The sequence below is a fragment of the Meriones unguiculatus genome, chromosome 7 (genome assembly GCF_030254825.1).
Source record: "Meriones unguiculatus strain TT.TT164.6M chromosome 7, Bangor_MerUng_6.1, whole genome shotgun sequence".
NCBI classification, from domain to species: domain Eukaryota; kingdom Metazoa; phylum Chordata; class Mammalia; order Rodentia; family Muridae; genus Meriones; species Meriones unguiculatus.
The window spans coordinates 73208382-73222769 of NC_083355.1; positions in this window are offsets into that span (position 1 = coordinate 73208382).

Consider the following 14388-nt stretch of genomic DNA (forward strand, 5'->3'; position numbering starts at 1 on the left):
CAGAAGGGCAAACAGGATCATCATCGGAAGTAGGAGAAGACAAGAAACAGGACAAGAACCTTCCACAGAGGACCTCTGAAAGACTCTACCCACCAGGGTATCGAAGGAGATACAGAAACTCATAGCCAAACTTTAGGCAGAGTGCTGGAATCCCTATGGAAGAAGAGGGAGATTGAAAGACCTGGAAGGGACAGGAACTACACAAGGAGAACACCAGAGCCAAAATACCTGGGCCCAGGGTGTCCTGCACAGACCAAAACTCCAACTAAGGACCATGCATGGAGAGGAATTAGACCCCCTGTTCAGAGGAAGCCCATTGGCTGTTCACTTTCTAAGTGGGTTTCCTAATAAGGGGTACAGGGTCTGTCTATGACATCAACTCAGTGGTCAGCTCTTTGATCATCTTCCCCTGGGGGTTGCAGCCTTGCCAGGTCACAGAGGATGATGATGCAGTCAGCCTTTATGAGACCTGATAAGCACAGGTCATATAGAAGTGGAGGAGGTCCTCCCCTATCAGGGGAAGAGGGAAAGGGCATATGGGGAGAAAAGGGAGGGTCAGTGGGACTGGAAGAGGCAAGAGAGGGAGTTGCAGAGGCATATAAAGTGAATAAATTATAATAAATAAATATGTAAATAATTTTTAAAAGAATTAAAATTAAAACATCCTTGAATAAAAAAAAAAGAAAGAATCTGTAGGGATACAAGCAATCTCAAAGACACAAACACATTGGGGAGAATAGAAGAAGAGGAATTTTTCTTCACACTTATCAGTATTTTTTTTTTATTCTTGCACAACTTGGTCTAAGAGAAGAGGCCTCAAGATAAGTAGTCTTCCTTGGCATATAAGAAATGTCCACAGGGCTAGTTTTGTTTCACATACTTACAGCATAGTTTGGTGACAAATAAACACTGTTAAACAAACAAACAAACAAACAAACAAAAAACCAGTGTGAGAGTGCCAGGCTTTCTAAGGCTACCTGAAAATTTCAGTATCTATTAGTCTCAACTGATCGAGAGTATTAACAAAGAACTAGCAGAATTTGGATATCTGATGGAAGTCACTAAGAATAATGAAAAGTGAGAGGAAGGAGGGATGGGTAGAAACTGGTGGGGGTAATAGACACCAGGAATAAATCCACAGTTAACACACATCTTAGAAGAAATCAAATGACCAACAATGATGAATAGAAATTGTCCAGAATATGGTCTTTGTAAGATGATTATTCATCTGGAAAGGAATGAAATTGAAATTGTCTCTAATTTTCTTCATGTACACTGGCCAAATGAAAATGTATTGAAGAATTAAATCTGAAACTATGAAACTACTTGAAAATGAAAGAGAACCGAACTCTTATATTTTTGGTTGTGAGCCTAGACCTTAATGGCTGAACCATCTCTCCGGCCTAAAGGAAATATTGTGTATTGTGTATTGGCCGGGAATAGAACCTGGGCCTCCCGTGTGGCAGGCAAGAATTCTACCACTGAACCACCAATGTAGGCAGTAATGATTTCTTAGTGACAACAACAAAAACATAAAATAGTAGGCAAACATCTACATCAAATTTAAAGATTAATGGATGTTGGATTTTGTCAAATGTTTTTTCAGCATCTAAGGAGATTATCATGTGGGTTTTTTTTGTTTGTTTGTTTGTTTCTGTTTGTTAATGTGGTGGATCAAACTTTGGGCAGAATGCAGGGAAACTTATGAAAGAAGTGGGAAATAATAGTAAGAGCTGGAGAGGACAGAAGGTCCACAAGGAGAGCAACAGAGCCAAAAAAATTTGAGCACAGGGGTCTTTCCTGAGACTCATACTCCAACCAAGTACCATGCATGGAGATAACCTAGAATCCCTGCACAGATGTAGCCTATGGCAGTTCAGTGTCCAAGTGGGTTCCATAATAATGGGAAGAGGGCCTGCTTCTGACATGAACTGATTGGCCTGCTCTTTGATCACCTCCCCCTGAGGGGGGAGCGGCCTTACCAGGCCACAGAGGAAGACAATGCAGCCACTCCTGATGAGACCTAACAGACTAGGATCAGAAGGAAGAAAAAGAAACCCTCCCCTATCAGTGGACTTGGGGAGGGGAGGATATTGAGAAGGGGAAGGAAGGGAGGGATTGGGAGGGGAGGAGGGAGGGAACTAGAGGTGGGATACAAAGTAAATAAAGTATAATTAAAATTTTTTGAAGAAAATTCTAAACAAAGAAAATAAAGCATAAAGATTAACTGTAGCATGTGGGAATTATTAATAAATAATAAATTTGATTAAGAGTTAAGCTATAAACTGTATTTGCAACTCCTACAGTAAAGTACAAAAAAAATTAGCAATTATTAAAACAAGTGGGTAAAGAACTTTCTTTGAGCTGGACAGCGGTGGCGTACACCGTTAATAACAGCACTCAGGGAGGCAGAAACAGAGAAATCTCTGAGTTACAGGCCAGCCTGTTCTACAGAGTGAGTTCTAGGACAGCCAAAGATACACAGAGAAACCCTGTCTCAAAGAAGTAAACCAAATTCACCTTACACCCATCAGAATGGCCAAGATCAAAAACTCAAGAGACAACACATGCTGGAGAGTTTGTGGAGAAAGGGGGACCCTCCTCCACTCCTGGTGGGAATGTAAACTTGTACAACCACTCTGGTAATCAATCTGGCCCTTCCCACTAGGAATAGTGCTTCCTCAAGATCCAGCTATACCACTCCTAGGCATATATCCAAAAGAGGCTCAAGTACACAATAAGGACATTTGCTCAACCATGTTTGTAGCAGCCTTATTTGTAATAACCAGAAGCTGGAAACAGCCCAGATGCCCCTCAGTGGAGGAATGGATGCACAAATTGTGGTATATCTACACAATGGAATATTACTCAGCAATAAAAAAAAAAAAACAAGGATATCATGAAATTTGCAGGTAAATGGTAGGATCTGAAAAAGATCATCCTGAGTGAGCTTTCCCAGAAGCAGAAAGATGCACATGGTATATACTCACTCAGATAAACATATAATATAGGATAAACCTACTAAAACCTGTACACATAAAAAAACTAATCAAGAGGAAGGACTCTTGTTAAAATGCTCAATTCCTATCCAGAAAGGCAAAGAGGATGGACATCAGAAGAAGGAGAAAAGAGGGAACAAGTCAGGAGCCTGACACAGAAGACCTGCCCTGCAGACTATCAATATAGATGCTGAGACTTATGGACAACTTTGGGCAGAGTGCAGGGAATCTTATGAAAGAAGTGGGAAACAGCAAGATCTGGAGAGAACAGGAACTCCACAAGGAGAGCAACAGAACCAAAAAATCTGAGCAGAGGGGTCTTTCCTGAGACTGATACTCCAACCAAAGACTATGCAGGGAGATAACCTAAGACCCCTGCACAGATGTAGCCCATGGCAGTTCAGTATCCAAGTGGGTTCCATTGTAATAGGAACAGGGACTGTCTTGACATGAACTGATTGGCCTGCTCTTTAATTATCTCTCCCTGAGGGGGAAGCAGCCTTACCAGGCCACAGCAGAAGACAATGCACTCCTGATGAGACTTAATTGACTAGGATCAGAAGGAAGAAAAAGAAGACCTCCCCTATCAGTGAACTTGGGGAGGGGCATGCATGCAGAGGGTGGAAGAAGGGAGGGATTGGGACTGGAGGAGGGAGGGAACCACAGGGAGGCTACTAAGTGAATAAAGTGTAATTAATAAAGAATTTTTAAAAAGATAAGAAAGGAAGGAAGGAAGGAAGGAAGAAGGAAGGAAGGAAGGAAGGAAGGAAGCAAGGAAGGAAGCAAGGAAGGAAGGAAGGACAACAAAAAGAACTTGAATGACATTTCTCCACGGAAGACATAGGATAACCAATATATTTGTAAAAAAAAGTAGTTCTTACCATTTATACTAAGGAAACAAACAAAAAGAAACAAACAAAAAAACAACAAAAAGAAAGAAATGGCATTTCTCTAAGGAAGATATAGGATAGCCAATAGGTATGTGGAAAAGAATTTCTTACCATTAACCATAAAGGAAATGTGTTTTAAAGTGACAACATGGTACTGAACTTCTGTTGATAAAAGGTTTATTGCCAGCAATGTAGAAAATAACATGGAGAAATTGTTACCTGCTATAGTCTAAAGATGATGTGAGTTGCCAAATGCCTGTTTGTCATGTGATGGACTTCTGATCATGGGGCTTTTATTGAATAACCTGATCATTCCATAACTCATTATTTTATGGCAGATTTGGACAGTGTTAGAAACATTCAGAAGAAGTAAATAGTTAGAACTAGTAATTTTGCAGAGATGTGTCTTTTAAGAACAAAAAGAGGGGGGGAAGAGGGACTGGAAGGAGATGGGGGAGAGGGCTACCACTGGGATACAAGGTGAATAAACTGTAATTAATAAAAATAAGAAAAATTAAAAATACATCTATTTTCAATAAAAATATAAATTAAAAGATATATACAAAAAAAGAACAAAAATTATTCATGATTCCACTCACCCTATCTCCTTCCTCTTCTTGTTCTTTTTCCCCTTCCTCCCCCTTCCTCTTCTCATTCCTCCTCTCCCCCCCCCCCCTTCACTCCTCTTTTCCTCCACCTTCATAATCACCATTTTTTTCCTCTGGACTCTTTCTCCTCTTCCATGAATTGAGCAGTTTATCCAACCATATTTCTTATGATGTTCAAACCACAAAACTAAAACCTGTGACTATGAGCACAAAGAACTTTCTTCCTTAAAATTACATCTGAGAGTAAATCTCAATTTATTATACAACAAAATTTGCACATTTACTTTAGCAAAAATCACAAGTAAAGTTGTATGTTTCCTAAGGTCATAGGTGTGTGTAGAGGAATTTTAATCTAACAACAGAGCTTCTCTGGCAAGGGATCACATCCAAAAGCCTTCTAGTTCTGTGTCCTCTGGCTGGATTGCAGACATGCTACACATCTTTAATCTCTCTGGCTGGAATGCAGATAAACACCTTCAATTCCTCTGGATAAAATACAGACACACCTTTAGTACATACCTTTAATCCTACACAATGACATTTAATAGAGGAGCAGACAAAGTGGAGAATCTGAGGAAGATTTTAGAGACTAAGTCAGGTATAGGATATGGTCAACTCATGAAAATAGACAGGAAAGAGAGGATACTTCAGAGCAGCACAAGGATAAAGAGGAGCTGAGGCTGGTGCAGTCCAGTTGAGTCCAGTTGAGTTTGTGTAGTTCTGTTCAGCTCGTGCAGTCAGTGCTGTCAGTGCAGTTCAATGCATGGAATTCAGAGGCAGTTTTGCCAAGCTGAGTAATTCATGGAGAAGCTGAGAGAAGCCAGTTTGAATCAGTCATCTTGGGGAGGAGTTCAGGCCAGAACAGCTGAGTTGAACCAGTAAGCCTGAGATCAGAAAGAGCTAGAAAGGGTGACCTTATTCATCAGTAAGTCTCGAAGGCTGAAACCTTGTTGGCTTAGGTTAGCAGATGGAAGGTAAAAGCTAAAGCTTTCAAGGTCAGGTATTGAAGAGATTCTATGGAGGCTAGACTTCTACAATATACTTAAGAATAGTGAAAACAGAGGGGAAAATGCCCTGGCTCAGCCGAAGCCGTGTATTAGTAAAGCTTGGGTCTGGCTCTCATCTCATCAGAAGAAATAAAAGCCATATTTACAAGTATGTTCTGAGCAATGTTCTGCTAGGTGATTTTACTTTCTTGCAGGTAGCAAGCAGCACACTTATGTAGACATATCTAGTGCTTCACGAGGAAACACATTGTACATCATTTTATATGTTGCTCATATTATCTCAGGCATTGTCAGGCAGCACATGACTATTTATATAAACCATTTTCAAACTTCTGTTGGAATTTTAAATCAAAGAATTCAAAGACTTTTAAAAGGGAAGAGCAAGATAAATGATGGGCCTTGAAGTCTGTTCTGATTCAAACATCAAATACTGACTGACTTTTGATTACCTGCTTTGCTTGAGTTAACAGGGATTTCAACCCATGTGTCTCAGGCATGCCGCTGTATGATCTCTTGGCAAGGCATTCTTCTCACTACCATAGAAACCCATGTCAGTTTTTCAGGCCATTTTTTGACCAATATGAAATTCTTGCTCCCTAAAGAAAATATTATTACCTGAATAATAAACCCTTTGATTTACTCTTGGATGTGTGTTGTTTCATCAATTTCAACATTAAAGCCAGAAATTTTAGTAGAATCTCTAACATTTTTATTATGTGCTTTTACCATTTGTCTTTTCACTGACCATTTCTAACTCCTTTTACAAAGTAAAGCTATTATATAAACTACTATATAATAATTCCATAATCAGTTCTATTCTCTCTGGAAAGGAGGGCAGCTCTGAGTTAAAATCTGAGACTTTTAGTACTTTCTCTTTAGCTGTTTTCCTCGTTCTTCAAAGTTGTCAGTTTTAATTAAAGAGGTTCACGTAAATAACAAAAGTCACAATTATTAAATTTTTAAATTTAGAGACAAATTATCACAGTCAGAAATCCTATTAACAAGCTCGGCATGGTGGCACATGATTGTAATCCCTGCACTCAGGAAGGTAGACAGGTATATCTCTCTGAGTTTGATGTCACCCTGGTCTACAAAGTGAGGACAACCAAGGCTGCACGGAGAAATCCTGTCTTGAAAACAACAAAACAATTTTTTTTAACAAAATCATGATACTTTGCTAAAATACATTCTATGAGAAATTACTTTTTAAAATGCCAATGTTAAAGATCTGACATTTTTAGGATTTCATTATTCAGTGTTGATACATAGTAGCTCCTCACCACACAAATTCTAACTATGCTCTCCAAAAATTACACTTCTCATTAATCACATATGTGCCTAATCAGTTGTCAGCAACTTCTGTAACCATAATCCTATTTAAATTTTCTGACATTTCTATAACCTCGAAATTTATGTTGATGATTGCCATGAAATGATTTATCTCTCCAAGTCATTCCCTATTGAAATTCTGTGCCATACTTAGTTTATAAAATGTAGTGTCTAAATTTTTCATACCTAATAAATACCATAAACTATATTAGAGTTTTTATGAATATGAACCAATTAATTCATTCTAGTATTACCTTATACATAATTATGTATAATAACCTCTCATTACCTAGTATTAAATGTCTGTTATTTATTTATTATGTGAAACAATCTGAATATGAAATTAAACAGTATATGTTTCTCACAACAATTTAAATAATGTAAAGTAGAGAAATAAATTAGGAATATCTTAGGAGCATGGAGTTCTTCATGTAATTTTATATTTTATATATACTGGTTCAACTTTATAAATTTTTAATTTATTATTTATTTACTTATTTATTCACTTTACATCCCGATCGCAGCTCCATCCCTCTTCTCCCTCTTTTCTTTTTCCTCCTCCTGAAAAGGGGGGAGTCCCTTGTACCAACCCATCCCAGCACATCAAGTCACAACAGGATTGAGCACACCATCTTCCACTGTGATCTGGCAAGGCAGCCCCACCTGAGGGAAATGATCAAAATGTAGGCAGCAGAGTCCATGTCAGAGAAAGCACCTGCTCCACTTCTAGGGAACCTACATGAAGCTGAGCTATCTATTGGATACATCTGTATAGGAGGCCTAAGTCCAGTCCATGCATGGTCCTTGGTTGGTGCTTCAGTCTCCACAGGCCCCTCTGAGTCCTGGTTAGTTGGCTCTGTTGGTCTTCTGTGGCGCTCCTGTCACCAACAACATCAAAAAAACAAGAAGTAACAACAACTGGTCACTAACATCTCTTAACATCAGTGGCCTAAACTCCTAAAACACACACACACACACACACACACACACACACTAACAGAATGGATGCATAAAACAGGACCCATCATTCTTTCATACCACAGCAATCATGATAAACATTACCTCAAAATAAAAGGCTAGAAAAAGGTTTTCCAAGCAAACAGACACACACACACACACACACACACACACACACACAAAAGCTGGAGTAGCTATTTTAATATCTACTAAAATAGACTTTAAAAAAAAATCACAAGAAATGGTAAGGGCACTTAAAGGTTATCAAAGAAAAATTCAAGCAAGATGGTGTCTCAATTTTAAACATAAATGCCCCAAATGCAAGGGCACCCATATCTGTAAATGAAAAATTACTAAAGCTTAAATCACACACATTAATAGTAGGAGACTTCATACACCTCTTCTCACCAATGGACAGATCATTGAGACAGAAACTAAATAGGAAAATAATGAAACTAACCAATGTTATAAATGATTTTGACCTAATATATCTACAGAACATTCCAGCCAAGCACAAAAGAATATACGTTCTTCTCAGTACCTCATGAAACCTTCTCCAAAATTTACCTCATACTCAAAAGCAAGTCTCAAAAATATAAGAAAATAGAACTAACACCTTGTATTCTATCAGATCACCATGGATTAAAGCTAGACTTCAACAACAACAGAAAAAATAGAATGCTTACAGCTCATGGAAACTGAACAACTCTTTACTTAATGACCACTGGGTAAGGGAGAAAATAAAGAAAACCAAAGACTTTCTAGAATTCAGTGAAAATGAAGGCACAAAAATACCTAAACTGGTGGGACACAATGAAATCAGTGCAAAGGGGAAAGTTCATAGCACTAACTGCCTTCATAAAAAATAAAAATAGAGAGAGCTCATAGTGGCAATTTAACAACTCACCTAAGAGCTCTAGAAAAAAAAAGGAAGTAAATACACCCAAGAGGAGTCAACTGCAGGAAACAATCAAATTCAGAGCTGAAATCAATAACCTAGAAACAAGGATAAAACAATACAGAGAAGCAACAAAACCAAGAGCTATTGGTTGAAAAAATCAACAAGATAGAAAAACTTTTAGCCAACCTAATAAAAGAAAGAGGGAGACTATCCAAATTAATCAAATTAGAAATGAAAAGGGGAGTATAACAACAGACACCAAGGAAATCTAAAGAGTTATTAGATTGTACTTCAAAAAACCTGAATGCCATGAAATTGGAAATCTAAATGAAATGATGATTTTTCTTAATATAAACCACTTAAGAAAGTTAAATCAAGATCAGGTTAACAATTTAAATAAACCTATAACCCGTAACAAAACACACGCTGTCATCAAAATCCTCCCAACCATAAAGAGCAATGGGCCAATAGGTTTTAGAACAGAATTCTACCAGACTTTCAAAGGAGAACAAATACCAATACTCCTCAAACTATTCCACAAAATTGAAACAAAAGAAACATTGTGAAACTCATTCTATGAGGTCATAGTCACCCTGATACATAAGTCATACAAAGACCCAACAAAGAGAGAGCATTTCAGACCAATTTCCCTTATGAACAGTGGTGCAAAAATACTCACTAAAATGCTTGGAAATCAAATCCAGAAATAAAAAAATGTAATTCATCATGAAAAACAAGGCTACAACCAAGGAATTCAGGGATGGTTCAACCTACAAAAATCCATCAACATAATCCACCATATCAACAAACTGAAAGAAAACACACACACACACCATTATCTCATTAGATGCTGAAAAGGCCTTTGACAAAATCCAACACCAGTTCATGTTTTAAGTCTTGGTGAGATCAGGGATACAAGGCACATACCTAAACACAATGAAGACAATATACAGCAAGGCAATAGCTAACATTAAGTTAAATGGAGAGAAAGTTAAAGCGTTTCCACTAAAATCAGGGACAAGACAAGGGGCACAATAGTGTTGGAAGTTCTAGCTAGAGCAAAAAGACAAGTAAGAGAGATCAGGGGATACAAATTAGAACAGAAGAAGTCAAAATATTGTTATCTGGAGATGCTATGATAGTTAGTATACATGACCCCAAGATTCAACCAGAGAACTGACAAGGCTGAGAAACACTTTCAGCAAAGTGTCGGGATATAAAATTAATTCAAAAAAGTCAGTTGCCCTCCATTATACAAATGACAACAGAGCTGAGAAAGAAATGAGGAAAACAACACCTTTCATAATAGCAACAAATTTATGTAAAATATCTCGGTGTAACTCTAATGAAACAAGTGAAAGACCTGCATGACAAGAACTTCAAGTTTTTTTTTTTCATTTGTAAGAAAAGATTTTTAATTTCTTATAGAAAACTATTGCAAAATGATTGTAATTTCAGAGGCATTGTATTTTGTGAGGCAATGTGTATGTCCATAATTTTAAACAGCTAAAGCCCTGCCATGAAAGAGAAGAATTTGATGCCTCTAACACATTTTCATTCCTTTCTCACCTTAGGTAAATGTTCTTATAGCTTATAAAATGTTTTTTTTCTTAATTCTTTTAATTCTTTATTAATTACATTTTATTCACTTTGTATCCCCCCTGTGGTTCCCTCCCTCCTCCAGGCCCAATCCCTCCCTTCCTCCACCCTCCGCATACATGCTCCTCCCCAAGTCTACTGGTAGGGGAGGGTTTCTTTTTCTTCCTTCTGATCCTGGTCTGTTAGGCTGCATTGTCTTCCTCTGTGGCCTGGTAAGGCTGCTCCCCCCTCAGGGGGAGGTGATCAAAGTGCAGGCCAATCAGTTCATGTCAAAAGCAGTCCCTGTTCCCATTACTATGGAACCCACTTGGACACTGAACTGCCATGGGCTACATCTGTGCAGGGGTTCTAGGTTATCTCCATGCATGGTTGGAGTATGAGTCTCAGGAAAGACCCCTGTGCTCAATTTTTTTGGTTCTCTTGCTCTCCTTGTAGACCTCCTGTCCTCTCCAGATCTTACTATTATTTCCCACTTCTTTCATAAGATTCCCGGCATTCTGCCCAAAGTTTGACCATAAGTCTCAACACCTGCTTAGATAGTCTGCAGGGCAGAGCCTTTCAAAGGCCCTCTGTGGGAGGCTCCTAACTTGTTTCCTGTTTTCTTCTTCTGATGTCCATTCTCTTTGCCTTTCAGGATGGGGATTGAACATTTTAGCCAGATTCCTCCTTCTTGATTAGTTTCTTTAGGTGTACAGATTTTAGTAAGTTTATCCTATAGTATATGTTTATATGAGTGAGTATATACCGTGTGCATTTTTCTGCTTCTGGGATAGCTCACTCAGGATGATCTTTTCGAGATCCCACCATTTACCTGCAAATTTCATGATTTCCTTGTTTTTTATTGCTGAGTAACATTCCATTGTGTACATATACCTCAATTTGTGCATCCATTCCTCCACTGAGGGGCATCTGGGTTGTTTCCAGCTTCTGGATATTACAAATAAGGCTGCTACAAACATGGTTGAGCAAATGTCCTTATTGTGTACTTGAGAATCTTTTGGATATATGCCTAGGAGTGGTATAGCTAGATCTTGAGGAAGCATTATTCCTAGTTGTCTGAGAAAGCGCCAGATTGCTTTCCAGAGTGGTTGTACAAGTTTACATTCCCACCAGCAGTGAAGGAGGGTTCCCCTTTCTCCACAACCTCTCCAGCATGTGTTGTTACTTGAGTTTTTGATCTTAGCCATTTTGATGGGTGTAAGATAAAATCTTAGGGTCGGTTTGATTTGCATTTCCCTTATGACTAAAGACGTTGAACATTTCTTTAAGTGTTTCTCTGCCATTCGATGTTCCTCTATTGAGAATTCTCTGTTTAGCTCTGTACTCCATTTTTTTTAATTGGATTACTTGGTTTGTTGCTTTTCAGCTTCTTTAGTTCTTTATATATACTGGATATTAGTCCTCTGTCAGATATAGGGTTGGTGAAGATCCTTTCCCAATCTGTAGGCAGTCGTTTTGTTCTGATGATAGTGTCCTTTGTTTATGGAAGCTTTTCAGTTTCATGAGATCCCATTTATTGATTGTTGCTCTTAGAGCCTGTGCTGTTAGTGTTCTGTTCAGGAAGTTGTCTTCTGTGCCAATGAGTTTGAGGCTCTTCCCCACTTTTTCTTTTAAACAGTTTAGTGTGTCTGGTTTTATATTGAGGTCTTTGATCTACTTGGACTTTAGTTTTGTGCAGAGTGATAAGTATGGCTCTATTTGCATTTTTCTACATGTAGACATCCAGTTAGACTAGCACAATTTGTTGAAGATACTGTTTTTTTTCCATTGTATGTTTTTGACATTTTTGCCAAATCCAAGAACACGTCAAAGATATCATCCACTACAATCAAGTAGGCTTCATGCCATGCATGCAGGGGTGGTTCAATATATGGAAATTCATCAACTTGACCTACCACAGAAACAAACTGAAGGAGAAAAAAACACATGATCATCTCCTTAGATGCTGAAAAGGCATTTGACAAAATCCAACATCCATTCATGTTTAAAGTCTTGGAGAGATCAGGGATACAAGGCACATACCTGAACAGAGTAAAGGCAATATACAGCAAGCCTATAGCCAATGTTAAACTCAATGGAGAGAAACTTATATCAATCCCACTGAAACCAGGGACAAGGCAAGGCTGCCCACTATCTCTGTATCTCTTCAACATTGTTCTTGAAGTCCTTGCTAGAGCAATAAGACAATTGAAGGAGATCAAGGGGCTACAAATTGGAAAGGAAGAAGTCAAAATTATCACTATTTGCAGATGATATGATACTATACATGAGTGACCCCAAAAACTCTACCAGGGAACTCCTACAGCTGATTAACACCTTCAGCAAAGTGGTTGGATACAAAATTAACTCAAAAAAAAAATCAGTAGCCCTCCTGTATGCAAAAGACAAAAGGGCTGAGAAAGAAATTAGGGAAACAACACCCTTCACAATAGCCACAAAGGACATAAAGTACCAAGCAAGTAAAAGACTTGTATGAAAAAAAATTTCTGGTCTCTGAAGAAAGAATTAGAAGAAGATATCAGAAGATGGAAAGATCTCCCATGCTCATGGCTTGGCAGGATTAATATAGTAAAAATGGCCATCCTACCAAAAGCAATCTACAGATTCAATGCAATTCCCATCAAATTACCAATACAATTCTTTACAGACCTTTAAAGAAAAATTCTCACTTTCATATGGAACAACAAGAAACCAGAATTGCTAAAACAATTCTCTACAGTAGAAGATCTTCAGGAGGTATCTCCATCCCTGATCTCAAGCTGTACTATAGAGAAACAATACTAAAAACTGCATGGTACTGGCATAGAAACAGACTGGTGGATCAATGGAATCAAATAGAAGACCCTGAAATAAATCCACACACTTATGGACCTCTTAATTTTGACAAAGATGACAGAACTTCACGTCTTTAACGAAATAAATTGAAGAGTTCAGAAGATAGAAAAGTCTCCCCAGGCTTGTGGATCAGAAGGATTAACATAGTTAAACTGCCATCCTGTCAAAAGCCATCCACAGATTCAACACAATTCCCATCAAAATTACAACACAATTCTTTACACACCTGGTAATCATCAATTTTATATGGAAAAATAAAAGACCCAGGATAGCCAAAACAATTCTGTACAATGAAAGAACTTCTGACACTATCAATGTCTCTGATTTCAAGCTACAATACAGAGCAATAGAAATGAAAACTGCATGGGATTGGCATAGAAACAGACTACCTGATCAAGGGAACTGAATTGAAGACCCGGAAATAAACCATACGCTTACAGGGACTATGTTTATAGTGGCTTTATTTGTAATAGCCAAAAACTGGAAACAACCTAGATGTCTCTCAACCAAAGAATGGGTACTGAATTTATGGTACATTGGCACAATGGAATACTACTCAGCTATTAAAGACAAAACTATCTGTAATTCCTGTTCCAGAGGACCCAGTGCCCTCACAGACATATATGCAGTCCAAAACCAATGTACATAAAATAAAAATTAGTAAGTATAAAATGGAGCTAAGTTCTGTGATAGCTGATTTTAAAGTGAAAGTCCACAGATCATTTGAAGTTTGTTTAACAGGAAAATCTCCAACATCCATTTCATATATATATATATATATATATATATATATATATATCAGATTAGAATGCCCAAATTTATGTATTTAGGTGTTTTCAACTTATTCTGATGAACATTAAAAAATAACTGCTTTGTTTTTATAAATCTCGCATATGAAAATTCAATAGAGCAGGTGAGGATCACATGTGAACAGAGAAGATATGTGTCATATAGTGCCTGATGAGGTGTGTTACATTTAATATAATATTGAAGAACTTTGTGGGCTGAAAAATGCAGAAAGGATGCTGTAAACAAGTGCAGGCTGCCTTTCTAATACACTAATGTTGAAAGTAAATCTGAGCTATTCCCAGAGAACTCAAAGTAGAAAGATGCTCACCAAGGGAGATTTCCAAGTCTTAGGAGAAGGCATTAAATAAGACTTTATGGTGGTCCTTAACTTTCCTGTGGCAAAGGGCTAACATAAAAAAGACAGAATGTAATGTCATCCCTGGGGCATTGTTTTTACATGTTAATAGGTGCTTA